This window comes from Zea mays, chromosome 1 (assembly GCF_902167145.1).
Source record: "Zea mays cultivar B73 chromosome 1, Zm-B73-REFERENCE-NAM-5.0, whole genome shotgun sequence".
Classification (NCBI taxonomy): domain Eukaryota; kingdom Viridiplantae; phylum Streptophyta; class Magnoliopsida; order Poales; family Poaceae; genus Zea; species Zea mays.
In genome coordinates, this window is record NC_050096.1 from 194,679,628 (window position 1) to 194,701,253 (window position 21,626).

Sequence of the window (21,626 nt, forward strand, 5' to 3'; positions counted from 1 at the left end):
TAAAACACTGCTTGGGCCAGCTCAACTTCATTTCGGCCCAAACGCCTTCAACCACGCGGCCCATCCAGCCCACTCCCGCGTAGCCGACCTCACCGTTGCAATGACATGTGGGACCTCTGTGTCAGCTGCCCATCTCACGCGCTCGCTTGTTTCCTTTCTCTGGCGCGTGGGCCCGACAGGTCAGGCCTCTCCCCGTCAACGAACTCGCCGCGCCTGGCGGAACGCGCGCAATCCCGCCATGGCCGTCGCGCGGGGAATCCGGGATGCCGCCGTGAATCTCGCCGGTAGCCTCGCCAAATCGTTGCTCGCGGTAGGATAAAGCTACACTGCGCCCTCCCCCCTCTTTCTCTCCGCGCACCGGAGGTGAATCGAACCTGTCAGCCGCGGTTGACCCCGCCTGGGTGCCCGTTCGTGCGGGCCGTGAGGAAGAGAGGGAGGTGCTCGCGAGGCTGCCATTGAATCGAGCTTAGAAGCCCCGTCGCGACCTAAGGATAGTATCTGGGTGCTCGCTGTGGAGGTTTGGCGACCGGGGGTCAAGTGTGTGCTCGCTGGGGTCCAGGAACCATGGCGGAGTGGCGCCATCACGTGGAACGGGGATTGCTCATCGGAGCGATTGAATCCTGCCCGCGATCCACCTCATGCCGCGGGCTGGGTACCGTCCGACTCGACGACCACGCCGGAGCATCGCTTCACCGAATCGCGCCCATGGAATCTTCGTCGAACTTCGCCGCCGCCGCAGTTCCGCTCCGCGCCGTGGACCAAACCCGACGTGTCTTCCGTGCTGGTGAGTTTTTGGTCATCGTGCTCGCGCCGTTTCCCTTTTCGTATAAGCGCCTGTCATCCATAGGGTTAGACCTATGCGACGTCAAGCACATCGCTCACCGGCGAGCACCACCGTGCGGTCTGCTCGCGCCGCCGTGTCCAGTAAGGTTTGGGGAAGAAGTCGCTCGGCCGTTGGATGGACAGCGGACGGCCGAGATTAGGCCAAAGGATACCCCTTCGCGCTTTAGATCTAGACCGTAGGATGGAGATCGTAAAGTCCAGATTAGATCGTATCTATTTAAATCCGTGCCATTGATTCCTAATCCAGCGCTCGATATCGCGTACCGATTCGTAAACCTCAGCGATCTAATCCGGGCCCCTGATTTCCGATTGGACGGCCAGAAACCTTAGATACCTCTTCGCGGATCCGTTTTGCATAAGAGTCCCTGGACAATTTAATAACAAACCCGCAGTACATTGGCCACTGTTCTCTGTGTCTCGGAAATCTTGCGCCAGACCCCCTGTGTTTTCCAGGAATTGGCGCCCAGTCCAGAGCCGGTTGTTAATGGAATAAATTAATTAGAAAATAGATTTTAATATGAAAATAAGTGTTAGAACTTGTAAAATGCATAGAAAATTCATTTGAACTCCAAATTGGTCCATTTCAGTTCCTAAAATTTTGTAATATTGTTCTCTATCATTTAGTGTCTCTGTTTTGACATGAACTCAGTTAGAAAATTAATTTCTCATATAATCCTATTTTAACCACATTAAACCTTAGGAAATTCATAACTTGAAATCTATAACTCCAAAATTAATGATTCCTGTTCCTATAATCTTATTTCAATGTGTAGATTATTATTATGTATTTTGTTTGCATGTTTGGTGTGATGTTAATATTGCCTATACATTGCCTATTTGTATTGCTACGACTAGCGTGAGGTCGCGAGTCATCTGATGATCATCCTGGTACCTGGAATCTCAAGTCCCAGGCAAGTTGTGCCCTTGATCACTTCTTTTACCTACTCATGTTCTGATTAATCATAATGATCTGCATAGGTTAATTTTGATGGGACCCAATAGGTCACCCTAGTTTGTTCATCCTGAATACCTTGTTTACCCCTGAATCACTTGGGTAGTTCTGCTACTGCTTTATATGGTTTTGGGTTAATATTTCATTACATCTATGTTCCAATTATGTTGTTATTCTATTTATGTTCATGACAAGATCATTAAATGTTAATTGGAACATAGAGCTTAACTTGAGAACCACGTGCCACCACAAGGGTTTAATGGGACGCCCTTGGCTGACTAATTAGGAAAGCTAGTGGAGGACTACCTTACCCGAAAGGGGCAAGGGCAGTAGGGGAGTGGTCAGTGTAGGGAGGCCCTCGGGAGGATTTTGCTGTGATGGCGGTCCTGCAAGGGATTCCTGGGAAGGCCCTCGGGAGGATTTTGCTGTGATGGCGGTCCTGCAAGGGATTCCTGAGGAGGCCCTCGGGAGGATTTTGCTGTGATGGCGGTCCTGCAAGGGATTCCTGCATTGGAGCTTCCTATAAACTGTAGCGGGTTTTCTGAAGCTAGTGGAACTTTGTAAAGGCCTCGTAGTGTTACCCTGCCTCGCCTCCTCGGTAGAGGTGTATGGGAAGTCGCGATCTCTTGGCAGATGGGTAACATGACTTGTGGGTAAAGGGTACCACCTCTGCAGAGTGTAAAACTGGTATACTAGCCGAGCTCACGGTCATGAGCAGCTCAGGACTCTCTGATGATTAAATTATGGAACTAAATTCAATTTGTCATATGCATTGCATCGCAGGTGATGTTGTTACTTTTGTTCTACTACTTAATTGGGTTGGTATTTACTTATACTTAGTAATTGCTAATAAAATTTTGACCAACTTTAAAAGCAATGCTCAGCTCTAACCATCCTCTTTGGTAAGCCTTACACTTCACGTGAGCTCCCACTTTTGGCGAGTTCATGCACATTATTCCCCACAACTTGTTGAGCGATGAACGTATGTGAGCTCACTCTTGCTGTCTCACATACACCACAGGTCAAGACCAGGTACTGCAGGATGATGCTCATGGAGGATGCTGCGATGAGTTCGTGAGTGGTCTAGGTCGTCGTCTCCCAGTCAACTTTGGGTTGCTGGACCGTTGTCTCCTTATAATGTAATTATTTATTTTGTATAGAACTCCTGTTATATATAAAGATGTGACATTCGATCCTGTGCCACTTTACATCATATGTGTGAGACTTGGTCCCAGCATACCTGGTGTTTATGTTAGCGCCCGGGTTTTGGACCCCTAAAATCCGGGTGTTACAGAAGTGGTATCAGAGGAATGTTGACTGTAGGACGAAACCTAGATAGAACTGGACAACCATTACTACTTACCTTTGCTACTCTGATTCTTTTCTAAACTTTTCTTAATCTTTCTCATCTATTTCCGCTTACTCTGATTATTCTTACCTTTCTCCTTCTAAAGACAAACTTGGATTTCACACTTTGAAATCCTATGCCTAAAGTGACTTTAGGAATAGGAGACCTACTCTTAGGAACAAAAACAAAACTATTTTTTTCTATATGCTTGAATGCTTGTTCTTATGATACATGCATGATTTGGATCTTTGATTGAGTGTGATGGGTTGTGGAGTAATGTCCACAATTACATCTACATATATGTATAGGCATAAAAAAATCATAAGATGACTATACAAACTAAAAATGTTCCCTATTAAAAATATATCCAGTTTAATAGCTCCACCTTATCTTAAAATATTCTCTCTTATCTTGATAGATCCATCTTATCTTAAAAGATTCTATCTTATCCTAATAGGTTCATCTTATCCTAACCACTTTACTTATCTCATCCTAAAGTAACAACCATGATCTAATTAAGGAGGTATTATCTAGTCTACCTAGTCATAACAATCTAACCTAGATCTGATCTAGTGTGATAGAATAATTTAACCTAATGAAGGCTAACCCTAAGTTGAGCTAATCTAATGTAAGTTACTTAATGCTGGTAGAAAGGATAAGGCCATACTCCTAATTCACTTAAGACTAAATTGGTGACTTAAATCAACTCGGTTATACCCAACAACTTGGCCTACATAACAGATCAATCTTAGCCTCTTGTCCCAAACCCGGATGGAGACGCCAAAGAGCAAGAAGGAGGAGACCAACCTCGACATGGAAGAATAGGAGTCAAATCAGATCACGAGATGATTCAAGATTTACCACCTTGGATGGAGTCTTCCCTTACCAAGTTCTTCTTACCATCAGCTAACCTCACTCTACCCATCTCTCTTCTTACCTAACTGTGTTTCTAAACATCGAAGGTACCCATGCTCTCCTAATCACTCACTAATGAAAAAAAGGACTCTTGATTTTTGAACTAGTTAGAAACTAAAAGCTAAATTTTAAATCACTCTTCCTATATCCTCTTTCTTACAAATCTCGAGGACGAGATTATTTTTAAGGGGGGTAGAATTTGTAATACTCAAAATGGTGTACAAGAAATACATAGAGGAACTCCTTATTTTATGTGCCATATTTGCATCATAAAAAGAGCACACATATAATTGAGAGTGATTAATTAAAACAATGATACTAAAATTAAAATATATATATATATATACATCATGTTGAGTTTTATGTGTGTGCATTTGTTAGTAATAAGATATTTTTTTTATACATTGATGTCCAAAATAAAATTTAGACTTAAGAGTTAAATTTTAGAATTGGAGAAAGAAAAGAAAATATATACAAAATAAATATTATGAATAGGGTAATAATAGTATGTCAAAATTATACTCTTAATCCAAGGAAGAATTAACACATGGTTGAATTTGAATTTGAATTCAAATAAAAAGGAAAAACAAATCAGGAAAAGAAATAAAAAGGTTAAAACACTGCTTGGGCCAGCTCAACTTCATTTCGGCCCAAACGCCTTCAACCACGCGGCCCATCCAGCCCACTCCCGCGTAGCCGACCTCACCGTTGCAATGACATGTGGGACCTCTGTGTCAGCTGCCCATCTCACGCGCTCGCTTGTTTCCTTTCTCTGGCGCGTGGGCCCGACAGGTCAGGCCTCTCCCCGTCAACGAACTCGCCGCGCCTGGCGGAACGCGCGCAATCCCGCCATGGCCGTCGCGCGGGGAATCCGGGATGCCGCCGTGAATCTCGCCGGTAGCCTCGCCAAATCGTTGCTCGCGGTAGGATAAAGCTACACTGCGCCCTCCCCCCTCTTTCTCTCCGCGCACCGGAGGTGAATCGAACCTGTCAGCCGCGGTTGACCCCGCCTGGGTGCCCGTTCGTGCGGGCCGTGAGGAAGAGAGGGAGGTGCTCGCGAGGCTGCCATTGAATCGAGCTTAGAAGCCCCGTCGCGACCTAAGGATAGTATCTGGGTGCTCGCTGTGGAGGTTTGGCGACCGGGGGTCAAGTGTGTGCTCGCTGGGGTCCAGGAACCATGGCGGAGTGGCGCCATCACGTGGAACGGGGATTGCTCATCGGAGCGATTGAATCCTGCCCGCGATCCACCTCATGCCGCGGGCTGGGTACCGTCCGACTCGACGACCACGCCGGAGCATCGCTTCACCGAACCGCGCCCATGGAATCTTCGTCGAACTTCGCCGCCGCCGCAGTTCCGCTCCGCGCCGTGGACCAAACCCGACGTGTCTTCCGTGCTGGTGAGTTTTTGGTCATCGTGCTCGCGCCGTTTCCCTTTTCGTATAAGCGCCTGTCATCCATAGGGTTAGACCTATGCGACGTCAAGCACATCGCTCACCGGCGAGCACCACCGTGCGGTCTGCTCGCGCCGCCGTGTCCAGTAAGGTTTGGGGAAGAAGTCGCTCGGCCGTTGGATGGACAGCGGACGGCCGAGATTAGGCCAAAGGATACCCCTTCGCGCTTTAGATCTAGACCGTAGGATGGAGATCGTAAAGTCCAGATTAGATCGTATCTATTTAAATCCGTGCCATTGATTCCTAATCCAGCGCTCGATATCGCGTACCGATTCGTAAACCTCAGCGATCTAATCCGGGCCCCTGATTTCCGATTGGACGGCCAGAAACCTTAGATACCTCTTCGCGGATCCGTTTTGCATAAGAGTCCCTGGACAATTTAATAACAAACCCGCAGTACATTGGCCACTGTTCTCTGTGTCTCGGAAATCTTGCGCCAGACCCCCTGTGTTTTCCAGGAATTGGCGCCCAGTCCAGAGCCGGTTGTTAATGGAATAAATTAATTAGAAAATAGATTTTAATATGAAAATAAGTGTTAGAACTTGTAAAATGCATAGAAAATTCATTTGAACTCCAAATTGGTCCATTTCAGTTCCTAAAATTTTGTAATATTGTTCTCTATCATTTAGTGTCTCTGTTTTGACATGAACTCAGTTAGAAAATTAATTTCTCATATAATCCTATTTTAACCACATTAAACCTTAGGAAATTCATAACTTGAAATCTATAACTCCAAAATTAATGATTCCTGTTCCTATAATCTTATTTCAATGTGTAGATTATTATTATGTATTTTGTTTGCATGTTTGGTGTGATGTTAATATTGCCTATACATTGCCTATTTGTATTGCTACGACTAGCGTGAGGTCGCGAGTCATCTGATGATCATCCTGGTACCTGGAATCTCAAGTCCCAGGTAAGTTGTGCCCTTGATCACTTCTTTTACCTACTCATGTTCTGATTAATCATAATGATCTGCATAGGTTAATTTTGATGGGACCCAATAGGTCACCCTAGTTTGTTCATCCTGAATACCTTGTTTACCCCTGAATCACTTGGGTAGTTCTGCTACTGCTTTATATGGTTTTGGGTTAATATTTCATTACATCTATGTTCCAATTATGTTGTTATTCTATTTATGTTCATGACAAGATCATTAAATGTTAATTGGAACATAGAGCTTAACTTGAGAACCACGTGCCACCACAAGGGTTTAATGGGACGCCCTTGGCTGACTAATTAGGAAAGCTAGTGGAGGACTACCTTACCCGAAAGGGGCAAGGGCAGTAGGGGAGTGGTCAGTGTAGGGAGGCCCTCGGGAGGATTTTGCTGTGATGGCGGTCCTGCAAGGGATTCCTGGGAAGGCCCTCGGGAGGATTTTGCTGTGATGGCGGTCCTGCAAGGGATTCCTGAGGAGGCCCTCGGGAGGATTTTGCTGTGATGGCGGTCCTGCAAGGGATTCCTGCATTGGAGCTTCCTATAAACTGTAGCGGGTTTTCTGAAGCTAGTGGAACTTTGTAAAGGCCTCGTAGTGTTACCCTGCCTCGCCTCCTCGGTAGAGGTGTATGGGAAGTCGCGATCTCTTGGCAGATGGGTAACATGACTTGTGGGTAAAGGGTACCACCTCTGCAGAGTGTAAAACTGGTATACTAGCCGAGCTCACGGTCATGAGCAGCTCAGGACTCTCTGATGATTAAATTATGGAACTAAATTCAATTTGTCATATGCATTGCATCGCAGGTGATGTTGTTACTTTTGTTCTACTACTTAATTGGGTTGGTATTTACTTATACTTAGTAATTGCTAATAAAATTTTGACCAACTTTAAAAGCAATGCTCAGCTCTAACCATCCTCTTTGGTAAGCCTTACACTTCACGTGAGCTCCCACTTTTGGCGAGTTCATGCACATTATTCCCCACAACTTGTTGAGCGATGAACGTATGTGAGCTCACTCTTGCTGTCTCACATACACCACAGGTCAAGACCAGGTACTGCAGGATGATGCTCATGGAGGATGCTGCGATGAGTTCGTGAGTGGTCTAGGTCGTCGTCTCCCAGTCAACTTTGGGTTGCTGGACCGTTGTCTCCTTATAATGTAATTATTTATTTTGTATAGAACTCCTGTTATATATAAAGATGTGACATTCGATCCTGTGCCACTTTACATCATATGTGTGAGACTTGGTCCCAGCATACCTGGTGTTTATGTTAGCGCCCGGGTTTTGGACCCCTAAAATCCGGGTGTTACAGAAGTGGTATCAGAGGAATGTTGACTGTAGGACGAAACCTAGATAGAACTGGACAACCATTACTACTTACCTTTGCTACTCTGATTCTTTTCTAAACTTTTCTTAATCTTTCTCATCTATTTCCGCTTACTCTGATTATTCTTACCTTTCTCCTTCTAAAGACAAACTTGGATTTCACACTTTGAAATCCTATGCCTAAAGTGACTTTAGGAATAGGAGACCTACTCTTAGGAACAAAAACAAAACTATTTTTTTCTATATGCTTGAATGCTTGTTCTTATGATACATGCATGATTTGGATCTTTGATTGAGTGTGATGGGTTGTGGAGTAATGTCCACAATTACATCTACATATATGTATAGGCATAAAAAAATCATAAGATGACTATACAAACTAAAAATGTTCCCTATTAAAAATATATCCAGTTTAATAGCTCCACCTTATCTTAAAATATTCTCTCTTATCTTGATAGATCCATCTTATCTTAAAAGATTCTATCTTATCCTAATAGGTTCATCTTATCCTAACCACTTTACTTATCTCATCCTAAAGTAACAACCATGATCTAATTAAGGAGGTATTATCTAGTCTACCTAGTCATAACAATCTAACCTAGATCTGATCTAGTGTGATAGAATAATTTAACCTAATGAAGGCTAACCCTAAGTTGAGCTAATCTAATGTAAGTTACTTAATGCTGGTAGAAAGGATAAGGCCATACTCCTAATTCACTTAAGACTAAATTGGTGACTTAAATCAACTCGGTTATACCCAACAACTTGGCCTACATAACAGATCAATCTTAGCCTCTTGTCCCAAACCCGGATGGAGACGCCAAAGAGCAAGAAGGAGGAGACCAACCTCGACATGGAAGAATAGGAGTCAAATCAGATCACGAGATGATTCAAGATTTACCACCTTGGATGGAGTCTTCCCTTACCAAGTTCTTCTTACCATCAGCTAACCTCACTCTACCCATCTCTCTTCTTACCTAACTGTGTTTCTAAACATCGAAGGTACCCATGCTCTCCTAATCACTCACTAATGAAAAAAAGGACTCTTGATTTTTGAACTAGTTAGAAACTAAAAGCTAAATTTTAAATCACTCTTCCTATATCCTCTTTCTTACAAATCTCGAGGACGAGATTATTTTTAAGGGGGGTAGAATTTGTAATACTCAAAATGGTGTACAAGAAATACATAGAGGAACTCCTTATTTTATGTGCCATATTTGCATCATAAAAAGAGCACACATATAATTGAGAGTGATTAATTAAAACAATGATACTAAAATTAAAATATATATATATATATATACATCATGTTGAGTTTTATGTGTGTGCATTTGTTAGTAATAAGATATTTTTTTTATACATTGATGTCCAAAATAAAATTTAGACTTAAGAGTTAAATTTTAGAATTGGAGAAAGAAAAGAAAATATATACAAAATAAATATTATGAATAGGGTAATAATAGTATGTCAAAATTATACTCTTAATCCAAGGAAGAATTAACACATGGTTGAATTTGAATTTGAATTCAAATAAAAAGGAAAAACAAATCAGGAAAAGAAATAAAAAGGTTAAAACACTGCTTGGGCCAGCTCAACTTCATTTCGGCCCAAACGCCTTCAACCACGCGGCCCATCCAGCCCACTCCCGCGTAGCCGACCTCACCGTTGCAATGACATGTGGGACCTCTGTGTCAGCTGCCCATCTCACGCGCTCGCTTGTTTCCTTTCTCTGGCGCGTGGGCCCGACAGGTCAGGCCTCTCCCCGTCAACGAACTCGCCGCGCCTGGCGGAACGCGCGCAATCCCGCCATGGCCGTCGCGCGGGGAATCCGGGATGCCGCCGTGAATCTCGCCGGTAGCCTCGCCAAATCGTTGCTCGCGGTAGGATAAAGCTACACTGCGCCCTCCCCCCTCTTTCTCTCCGCGCACCGGAGGTGAATCGAACCTGTCAGCCGCGGTTGACCCCGCCTGGGTGCCCGTTCGTGCGGGCCGTGAGGAAGAGAGGGAGGTGCTCGCGAGGCTGCCATTGAATCGAGCTTAGAAGCCCCGTCGCGACCTAAGGATAGTATCTGGGTGCTCGCTGTGGAGGTTTGGCGACCGGGGGTCAAGTGTGTGCTCGCTGGGGTCCAGGAACCATGGCGGAGTGGCGCCATCACGTGGAACGGGGATTGCTCATCGGAGCGATTGAATCCTGCCCGCGATCCACCTCATGCCGCGGGCTGGGTACCGTCCGACTCGACGACCACGCCGGAGCATCGCTTCACCGAACCGCGCCCATGGAATCTTCGTCGAACTTCGCCGCCGTCGCAGTTCCGCTCCGCGCCGTGGACCAAACCCGACGTGTCTTCCGTGCTGGTGAGTTTTTGGTCATCGTGCTCGCGCCGTTTCCCTTTTCGTATAAGCGCCTGTCATCCATAGGGTTAGACCTATGCGACGTCAAGCACATCGCTCACCGGCGAGCACCACCGTGCGGTCTGCTCGCGCCGCCGTGTCCAGTAAGGTTTGGGGAAGAAGTCGCTCGGCCGTTGGATGGACAGCGGACGGCCGAGATTAGGCCAAAGGATACCCCTTCGCGCTTTAGATCTAGACCGTAGGATGGAGATCGTAAAGTCCAGATTAGATCGTATCTATTTAAATCCGTGCCATTGATTCCTAATCCAGCGCTCGATATCGCGTACCGATTCGTAAACCTCAGCGATCTAATCCGGGCCCCTGATTTCCGATTGGACGGCCAGAAACCTTAGATACCTCTTCGCGGATCCGTTTTGCATAAGAGTCCCTGGACAATTTAATAACAAACCCGCAGTACATTGGCCACTGTTCTCTGTGTCTCGGAAATCTTGCGCCAGACCCCCTGTGTTTTCCAGGAATTGGCGCCCAGTCCAGAGCCGGTTGTTAATGGAATAAATTAATTAGAAAATAGATTTTAATATGAAAATAAGTGTTAGAACTTGTAAAATGCATAGAAAATTCATTTGAACTCCAAATTGGTCCATTTCAGTTCCTAAAATTTTGTAATATTGTTCTCTATCATTTAGTGTCTCTGTTTTGACATGAACTCAGTTAGAAAATTAATTTCTCATATAATCCTATTTTAACCACATTAAACCTTAGGAAATTCATAACTTGAAATCTATAACTCCAAAATTAATGATTCCTGTTCCTATAATCTTATTTCAATGTGTAGATTATTATTATGTATTTTGTTTGCATGTTTGGTGTGATGTTAATATTGCCTATACATTGCCTATTTGTATTGCTACGACTAGCGTGAGGTCGCGAGTCATCTGATGATCATCCTGGTACCTGGAATCTCAAGTCCCAGGCAAGTTGTGCCCTTGATCACTTCTTTTACCTACTCATGTTCTGATTAATCATAATGATCTGCATAGGTTAATTTTGATGGGACCCAATAGGTCACCCTAGTTTGTTCATCCTGAATACCTTGTTTACCCCTGAATCACTTGGGTAGTTCTGCTACTGCTTTATATGGTTTTGGGTTAATATTTCATTACATCTATGTTCCAATTATGTTGTTATTCTATTTATGTTCATGACAAGATCATTAAATGTTAATTGGAACATAGAGCTTAACTTGAGAACCACGTGCCACCACAAGGGTTTAATGGGACGCCCTTGGCTGACTAATTAGGAAAGCTAGTGGAGGACTACCTTACCCGAAAGGGGCAAGGGCAGTAGGGGAGTGGTCAGTGTAGGGAGGCCCTCGGGAGGATTTTGCTGTGATGGCGGTCCTGCAAGGGATTCCTGGGAAGGCCCTCGGGAGGATTTTGCTGTGATGGCGGTCCTGCAAGGGATTCCTGGGGAGGCCCTCGGGAGGATTTTGCTGTGATGGCGGTCCTGCAAGGGATTCCTGCATTGGAGCTTCCTATAAACTGTAGCGGGTTTTCTGAAGCTAGTGGAACTTTGTAAAGGCCTCGTAGTGTTACCCTGCCTCGCCTCCTCGGTAGAGGTGTATGGGAAGTCGCGATCTCTTGGCAGATGGGTAACATGACTTGTGGGTAAAGGGTACCACCTCTGCAGAGTGTAAAACTGGTATACTAGCCGAGCTCACGGTCATGAGCAGCTCAGGACTCTCTGATGATTAAATTATGGAACTAAATTCAATTTGTCATATGCATTGCATCGCAGGTGATGTTGTTACTTTTGTTCTACTACTTAATTGGGTTGGTATTTACTTATACTTAGTAATTGCTAATAAAATTTTGACCAACTTTAAAAGCAATGCTCAGCTCTAACCATCCTCTTTGGTAAGCCTTACACTTCACGTGAGCTCCCACTTTTGGCGAGTTCATGCACATTATTCCCCACAACTTGTTGAGCGATGAACGTATGTGAGCTCACTCTTGCTGTCTCACATACACCACAGGTCAAGACCAGGTACTGCAGGATGATGCTCATGGAGGATGCTGCGATGAGTTCGTGAGTGGTCTAGGTCGTCGTCTCCCAGTCAACTTTGGGTTGCTGGACCGTTGTCTCCTTATAATGTAATTATTTATTTTGTATAGAACTCCTGTTATATATAAAGATGTGACATTCGATCCTGTGCCACTTTACATCATATGTGTGAGACTTGGTCCCAGCATACCTGGTGTTTATGTTAGCGCCCGGGTTTTGGACCCCTAAAATCCGGGTGTTACAAAACGAATGCGCAAAGACTGAGTGTGGATGATCAAGAATGCTCTAAGGTTGCTTGGTGTACTCCTCCATGCGCCTAGGGGTCCCTTTTATAGCCCCAAGGCAGCTAGGAGCCGTTGAGAGCAAATCTGGAAGGCCTTTCTTGCCTTCTGTCGTCGGGTGCACCGGACAGTCCGGTGCACACCGGACACTGTCCGGTGCCCGATTTCCTTCCTTAAATAGCGAAGCCGACCGTTGGCAGACTTGGAGCCGTTGGCGCACCGGACATGTCCGGTGCACACCGGACAGTCCGGTGCCCCCTTCTAGCCGTTGGCTCGGCCACGTGTCCCGCGCAGATCGCGCGGCCGACCGTTGGCCCGGCCGACCGTTGGCCCGGCCGACCGTTGGCTCACCGGACAGTCCGGTGAATTTTAGCCGTACGCCTTCGGCGAATTCCCGAGAGCGCCGAGTTCACGCCGAGTCAGCCTGGCGCACCGGACACTGTCCGGTGCACCACCGGACAGTCCGGTGACCCACCGGACAGTCCGGTGCTCCCAGACTCAGCAGATTCTTGGCTGCTCGAGCCAAGACATTTCCAATTGGATTTTTCCTGTTTCCAGCACTTAGACACAATACATTAGTCCATAAAACAATGTACTAAGTCTGAGAAACATACCTTAATTCTTGATTTGTACTTTGTCCACCTTTTTACACTTAGGCACTTGTGTTGGACACTAAATCACCAAAACACTTAGAAATGGCCCAAAGGCACATTTCCCTTTCAGATATTCATCTTTAGGAGTTGCTCTATTTAAATTGCGAAAATCAATGCATACCCTAAGCTTACCTGACTCCTTCTTCTCCACCGGCACAATATTGGAGACCCACTCTGCATATCTGCAAGGTCTAATAAAATTAGCTTCTAGCAGCCGATGGATTTCGTCCTTGATTCGTGGGAGAAGATCTGGACGAAATGTTCTAGCTTTTTGCTTGAAAGGTCTGAAACCAGACTTAATAGGCAGCCGATGTTCGACAATCTCTTGGCTTAGTCCAGGCATTTCAGTGTAATTCCAAGCAAAACAATCTGAATATTCCTTCAATAGACCGATCATCTCATTTCTAGAATCGGTCTCCAGGGTCTTGTTTACAAAAGTCGGCCTTGGAGTTTTACCATCTCCTATGTCAATCTCCTCCAAAGGATCGGCCGATGTAAACCCATGTCTTAGTTTATCAAGATCTCTGAATTCCTCTATCATGTCCCCCACAGAGGAATCAGATGATCTTTGTGTGATGGCGGACTTTCCGGTCTCGGGGATTGGATCATCCATAATACTGTCTTTTCGCTATGGTAGATGTTCGGTCTTAAAGTCCGAACTGTTTTGTGAAAGACCCGACCATCCGGCTTTGTGAGCCGAATTGTCCGTGATCAACGACTCATGAACTTTGTGTGTATTCATCATTTAAACTTTATTTAGGATTTAGCCGATTCTCCATCGGCTCAGCATTACAGGAATGAAACCTTTCTTATCTATACTTATGAACTGATAATCAGAAAAATCTACTCCTGTGAGACATGTAGCAGTCTCATAAGTCCAGAGTACAGGGGCATCGGCCACAGCGAGGCCGATACATCAGCATGTACTTGTTCTACCTCATCGCCTACCCATTGTATTAGCATTTGATGTAATGTAGAAGGTATACATTGATTAGCATGAATCCAATCTCTGCCTAGAATTAAACTGTAATTCCCTTCTACATCAGCGACGAAGAATGCAGCAGCAAGGGTCTTAGTCCCGATGGTTAATTCAACGGACGTGACTCCCCTGGCTTTAATCGAACTATCCCCAACACCGCTGAGGGTCATGTTGGTTTTGACAAGTTCGTCATCTTGTTTACCTAATTTTCTGTATAATGAATAAGGCATTAGATTTACAGTCGCCCCTCCATCTACCAACATCTTAACAATCGGTATTCCATCAATGTGACCGCGCACGAAGATCGGCTTTAAATGATTTACCGATTCCTTTGGTTTAGTAAAGGCGGCTTCTTTAGGACCGAAATCAAACTGGGCAACAACAGGTTCATCGTCGCCGATAATAGTACAATCGGCAGAAAATGTAATAATATTTACATCCATACCTGGGCGTTCTGGAGAAGCCTCGTAGTCGACTAGGTCTTCTCCCAGCAGGTCGTCCTCTTCCATTGATGTTGTCGTGTCGTTGGAGGCTTCCTGGTGAACGGCGGACGGTCCGCGTGCGGGGGCCGGACGGTCCGCGCCTGGTGCAGGTTGTCCAGAGACTTCCTGGTGAACGGCGGACGGTCCGCGCGCAGGGGTCGGACGGTCCGCGCCTGGTGCAGATTGACTTTCTATTTCTGTGGCCGTTTGTTTTTTCTCAACGGCCTTCGGTCTCCATTTCTTTTGCGGTGGCGGGTATAGTGGATGTGTGTCATTAAATGTCTTTTCCGCCTCCTTCTCCTGGCTCTCTTTTGCTCTTAGGCGATGTAATTTTCTCTTTTGGGATCGTGTCAATCCCGCTGGGCACCATCGAGGCATGGAGTATTTTGGATCGGCTGTTTTGATGGTAGCCGTATCCTTTTCGGTTGTGTTGGCCGATTCGCCGAAAATCATCGGCCCTTTATTATCTTCTTGTATGATAACATCTGCAGTGCCTATTTTGATGATGTCCTTTTTTGTTGTTTTTTGAGTTGCTGCAGGCATATGCCCCCCTGCCGGATTGGTCGGCCTTGAAGGCCGAGTAGTCCGGCAATCCTGTTGGGTTTGTGCCTGGTGACCGGATTGAGCAGTGCTCAATCAGTCTTGTACTGGTGGCGTCAACCTGTCAAAAACAGATGTTTGGGGTGCCCCCCAGGCGGGGTACTGTGGCATCCCAAATGGATATGGTGGCATGCCCCACATTTGATTTGGGACATATGACGGAGGTAAATATGTGTATGGATATGGCATAGGTGGATATGGAGGTGGAGGTGTCCATGCAGGTATGTTAGGTCTCACTTGTACAATATGACCTTTCATTTCTTCCGATTGGTGGGTGGTCCAATCGGCCTGACCTGACGCTGCTCATGAATGGGTGAGCGGGGTCGCTTTGCTGGCCGGTCACTGGGGCCGGCCTTCTTTTTTACGTATTTAGACAATAATTGATCAAAAGTTGGGCTGATTTTAACCAACCGACCAGCTGCCTTGAATTTATTTGTTTTCCACGTACCTATCTCTGGTCGTCGTGGTTTGAAAGTACGTGGACGTTGTGAATCCTGAGTACGGCCGGACCGTCCGCCGGAGCTCTCCGGACCGTCCGATGGGGTCCCGGACCGTCCGCGCCTACGTGTCGGACCGTCCGGGATACGCAGCACGGGTTCCTGCATCTGTCTCCCTGTATGCGCTTGCCCCCCAGTACTGGAGGCTGTGATGGTCACCTTTAGGGTCTCCCCTCCATCGGGAGTCTTCTCGGCCACCACTTTCCTGCAAGAAACTTTACGATCCCCATCGGCCTCTTTAGCATTGCCGATGATTGTCTCTTTGCCTTTGTCTTTATCGGCTGTGTTTGGCCGAACTAGGACTTTCTTGCCCTCGAAGTCAATCATGTTCATCGGAAAGGGCTCTGTATCCACCTGCATTTCCTGAAATTTCAATCGTCCTTTATTAATGGCCGATTGAATCTGTCGCCGAAATACATTACAATCATTAGTGGCATGAGAAAATGAGTTATGCCACTTACAGTACGCACGACGTTTTAGCTCGTCGGCGGATGGAACATTATGATTTATTTTAATATTGCCATTTTTGAGTAACTCGTCAAATATTTTATCACACTTACCGACATTAAACGTAAACTTAACCTCCTCTTGCCGTTTCTTTTGAACCGGCTGTAAGGAGGAACAAGCCGAAGATTTGGCCTGTTTTGGCCAAATCATTTCAGCAGCGTACACTTCCGCTGATTCGTCATCCGAGCTACTTTGATCGCACTCTACTATGTGTACGTTGTGACGCATTGTTTTAGCAGTTTCTTTGCTCCGGCTTTCGCAAGCCAAAGCCCTCTGGTGTAACTGTGCTAGTGTAAAGAATTGGATGCCTTCTAATCTTTCTTTTAAATAATATCGCAGACCATTAAAGGCTAATCCTACTAGCTGTTTTTCTGCTAAATGAATTTGAAAGCATCGGTTTCTTGTATCGCGGAATCTCCGGATGTAATCATTAACCGATTCGTCCTTTGTTTGTCGTAACGACACTAAATCTACCAAATCCAACTCATAGTCACCGGAGAAAAAATGATCATGAAATTTTTGTTCTAGATCCCCCCATGATGAAATGGAATTAGGAGGTAAAGTGGCATACCATGCAAACACGGTTCCTGTTAGAGATAATGAAAATAAGCGCACGCAAAATGCCTCTGTGTCGACCAATTCTCCCAATTGTGCTAAGAACTGGCCTATATGTCCACGCGTGTTTTTCCCTTGATCACCCAAAAATTTTGCGAATTCGGGTATTCTAGTTCCCTGTGGGTACGGGTGGTGATCAAATCGGCTGTCATAAGGTTTCCGATATGATTGCCCCCCAGAGATCATGCTTACTCCGAGCTTATCTCGGAACGCCCCGACTATTTCTTCCCTTACTATATCGATAGCAGCCGGTGCAAGACCACCGGCTCTCTGGTCAAACATAGGTGGGGTTGGTTGCATGTTAGCATGTTGTCGTTCCCCCCATTGGTTTGAACTACGTGGTGCATTTCCATTTGCCCTATATGGCTCATAGGTTTGATCGTTTCTTTCCGGCCTTCTAGGTGGGACCGGAAAGCTTTCCTAGGCTCTTGATCCTGAATTAATGGGTTGGTGCATTGCATAGTGTGATGGGAAGTGTTGCTGGGACGGACGAGGATTCAGGTAATAATCCTCCTCAAAAGACTCATGCGCGGACTGTCCGGACATTGGCCCGGACCGTCCGTGATTATGTGCGGACCGTCCGTCGTTGTACGCGAACGGTCCGACTGGGTAGTTTAGATTCTGTGTCGTGTGTGGTGGTTCGGGCGCATATCTAGGTAACTCATTAAAAATCGGCCCGACTGTTGTTGGTCCGGACGGTCCGCGCTCACGTGCGGACGGTCCGGGCATGTGTAGATCGGCTGATTTGCTGCCGATTTGCGGTTGCTCAGGGTATGTGTCCATCGGCATCCCATAAAGGGGTTGTGACTGGTCGTGACAACCTGTAGCCGATGTGTTACGCGTGTTACCTCCTAACTCAACCTCGTGCGAAGGAAAATTTGTGATACTAGATTTATCAAATGCACGTACTAGTTTTTTAAGATCGCTTTGCATACCCCCTATGATGTTCTGCATTTGTTCACGCTGATCTTCTACATAATTTCTAAGAGATTGCAGATCGTTGGTATTACTTACATTGGGGATATCTAGCGTGGGTTGGAGCGAAGCCGGATCCGTCGCCCGATGTCGAACGACCTTGTTGTTCCTGTCCACTTTGAAGTTGGCCAAGAACTTTGCTTTCGCCTCCTGGATCATCCGCTCCTTGTGCTCCTCGAACTGGATCTGCTCGTCAGCCGGCAAGGTTTCCCAAGTCGGCTCTATGATGTTGCTTGGAGAAATATCAGAGCTATCCCTTGAACCGGCCATTGAGGGCTGATTTGATGAGCTTAGATATGTATGTCCCTAGCGGAGTCGCCAAAAGTATGTTGACGCCTTTCCGGAGCGTCAAACACTCAACAAGAACCGTGGCGGTGCCCTCTGCACAGGGGCGGACGGTCCGCGGCCTGGTGCGAGGCGCGGTGGTACTCTCTGCGCAGGGGCAGACTGTTCGCGGCCTGGGGCCGGACGGTCCGCGGCCTGGTGCGCGGCTAGGGCTTCTCTGCCTGACGGCCGGACGGTCCGCGCCCTAGGGGCCGGACGGTCCGCGCGTACGCAGAGGCGGCGGAAGTCGCCGACGGCGCCTGGATCTCGCTCCCGGGAGGGACCCCGTCGGGGAGGAGAGATCCTAGGTGGTGTCTAGGCTCGGGCCGGCCGATCTAGACTCCTCTAATCGACGTAGAGCCGAAGAGAGACGAAGAATTTGTGGATTGGATAGCTAAACCTAAACTAGACTAGAACTACTCCTAGGATAAAATGTAAACTGTATTGATTGAAGGTTCGATTCGTTGTTTCAAATCGGCCGTAGACCTCTCTATTTATAGAGGAGGAGGGCTGGACCCGTTACAAACAAATTTCTGAGTGAATCCCACGAATCTAGCTAACAACCGTAGCACAAAACTCGGAACCCTAAACTGCTCTGCGCACACGCGGACCGTCCGGCCCCCAGGCGCGGACCGTCCGCCCTGCTCAAAATGGGCTCCAACACCACTGAACGTGACTGAAGAGAGCAATGCAGAGATGATTCGCCTTCACCCACTGCTTGATCCATCGTATCGTATCGTATCGGTGACTGGTGGAGCGAGCAGGAGGTGCTTGTCACCGTCAGATAACAAGCTTTGCTGCATCGATGATCATGACACAAGTGTCTCAGCTAATTGAGCTGTCACACGCACGACATTTGTATAAATGCATTGAGCACATGTAGGTCTTGTTTGGATACTCTAACATTCACGCCAATCTAGATGTGTTAAGGTATATTAGGTTATAGATTAGTTTAATTTAAAAACCAATCCACATAAATACATGTGCATTGGGGTGTGAGTATCCAAACAAAGCCGTAATTGAGAATTAAATCCATCGTCGCCGTTGCAAATTGGAACTCGCATACGCATGTGCATCTCGATCTGAATGTTCATCACTGATGGGCATACCGTACGCATGGATGGGTCAGATGCATCCACAAGCTAAGCGAAGAAGCAGCTGCATGATTGGAACTCTGCATGCTGTTCTGAAACTACGACTCTTGAGCGGACAAGCACATGCTGTTGCGTTGGAGGGAGGGAGACGAGTATGCCTGCTGCAACACCTTGATAACGCCAGGAAAAAATTCAAACCGAACACCAAACAACAGTTGTAAACCCTCGTCGTTGCAAAGACTTTGAACACGTCGTCTGCTTTGAAGCGAAGTCGTCTTTAGCGACTCGCCAGAGCTAACTTTGCCGAGGAGAACTCGGTCGGCATCTTCCTTTTCAGATAGAACTCGCGTGCGGTGCAGCTGCTCCCGGCCGTCATTCTCATTTTGACTAGACGAAGAAGCAGTACAATACATACTATACTCTATACACATATGCCAGCAGTCGTCATCCACAGGTGTTCCTAGCTCTCCTGTCACGTGCTAGCTACTCTCCACAGATGTTTCTGCTATAGACAGCACTAATTAATAATGTGGTCGCGTAGAGGTTAAGGGCTTGCTTTTGCAGCCTTAATTCGGTTCGGGTCTCGCGCCTAACAGTTGTTAAGCTCTCTGCTGTGCTGGCCAGGCCCTCTAGTTGACCTGTTCCATCAGCTAGACAGCGGCTCCACTCCTTTTTTTTCCTCGCCTCAAAACCTTAGCCAGCAGCGAAACCAAAAGAAAATGAGAGAAAAAAGGGTGGAGCCGACGGTGGTTGTTGGAGCGTCACAGATGTTGCAAAGGACAACTGATGCTGCAAGCCGTCTCCATTCCATGCATGATTATCCAATGATTCAGCAAAAGAAAAAAAGAAATCATTCCATAGGCACTAAAACCAGGACAGGTTACCACAAAAGCATATTCAGTTGGATTAATGTGGGCTTGGCCCAAATTAATATTCAATAATAGTCAATGCTAATGGCCCACTTTAATGCTATGGTGTACTAATTATTTAGTACCATATTGGAAGTTCAAAGGACAAATCAATCAACTTAAATAGGTGGACCATTGATGCATCTATTGAGAAGTTGAGAAAAGAATGAAAGACTGCCACACGCGCGCGCGCGCGCCGCCGCCGCCGCCGGGCCGTGGCCCGTGGTAGATCGGACCTTGGTCCGAATATTCCTTTCAAACGGTTGCGCATTTTGCCTGGATTGATGACCGTCATAATAACCGTCCGTTTCCTGTCTTATGGCTAGTAACGGACGTCAGTTACTGTCGTCAGTTTCCAGTTCTAATGCGCGACCGTTTCTGTCCGTTGCTCTTCTCCCTTCTTTTGACCGGCTATAAGAATGGAGAGGGAGAGCTCTTCCAGTCACGCGAATTGCAAACAACACATTCCCGTCCCATCTTCTGCGAGCACAGAGAGAGTGGGAGAGCAGGCCTCCGAAATCACCGACCGCAGAGATACACTTGCACGGGTGTGCGGGCGATCAGATTTTTGGGGAGCGTCTTCGCGACTGCTCGCGTGATCGTCCACAGCTTGCTGTTCGTCGCCTACCCAAGTTGACGCGTGCTGCTGTTCTTCTTCCCGGCGACCGTTCGAGGGACTGCACTGCGTACATCTTCCTGCACCGACTTCGTACGACTACATCGAACAAACACACGAGATGTCTCGTGTGAATGGAGCCACTGGTGCCTTGAGCATCGGTCCCTCCGCTGGGTACACTCTGTTCTTCGTATTTGTGCATGTTTCATTGCTGTTTACTGCTTATGCGAGTAGTTATACACACATGCACATACATGTCATCACATATATCGCACTGATTTTCTGGATTAAATTAAAACTAAAAATGCCTAACTTTCTAACAGTCCAAAAATCTGATATTAGGCATTTTTCTGTTAGTGGTTTTGCTGCTGCGTTAAAACCAAGTGAACCTTTTGATGGGACATTTTACAAGAGATGGCGTAGTAAGATGATACTGTGGTTGACCGCAATTGATAGTCGCCTAGAGGGGGGGTGAATAGGGCGAAACTGAAATTTATAAATACAAACACAACTACAAGCCGGGTTAGCGTTAGAAATATAAACGAGTCCGCGAGAGAGGGCGCAAAACAAATCCCAAGCGAATAAGCAAATGAGACACGGAGATTTGTTTTACCGAGGTTCGGTTCTTGCAAACCTACTCCCCGTTGAGGAGGCCACAAAGGCCGGGTCTCTTTCAACCCTTCCCTCTCTCAAACGGTCCCACGGACCGAGTGAGCTTCTCTTCTCTAATCAAAGCCGGGAACAAAACTTCCCCGCAAGGGCCACCACACAATTGGTGCCTCTTGCCTTGATTACAATGGAGTTGTGATCTCAAGAACAAATGAGAAAGAAAAGAAGCAATCCAAGCGCAAGAGCTCAAATGAACACGGCAAATCACTCTCACTAGTCACTAGGGTTTTGTGTGGA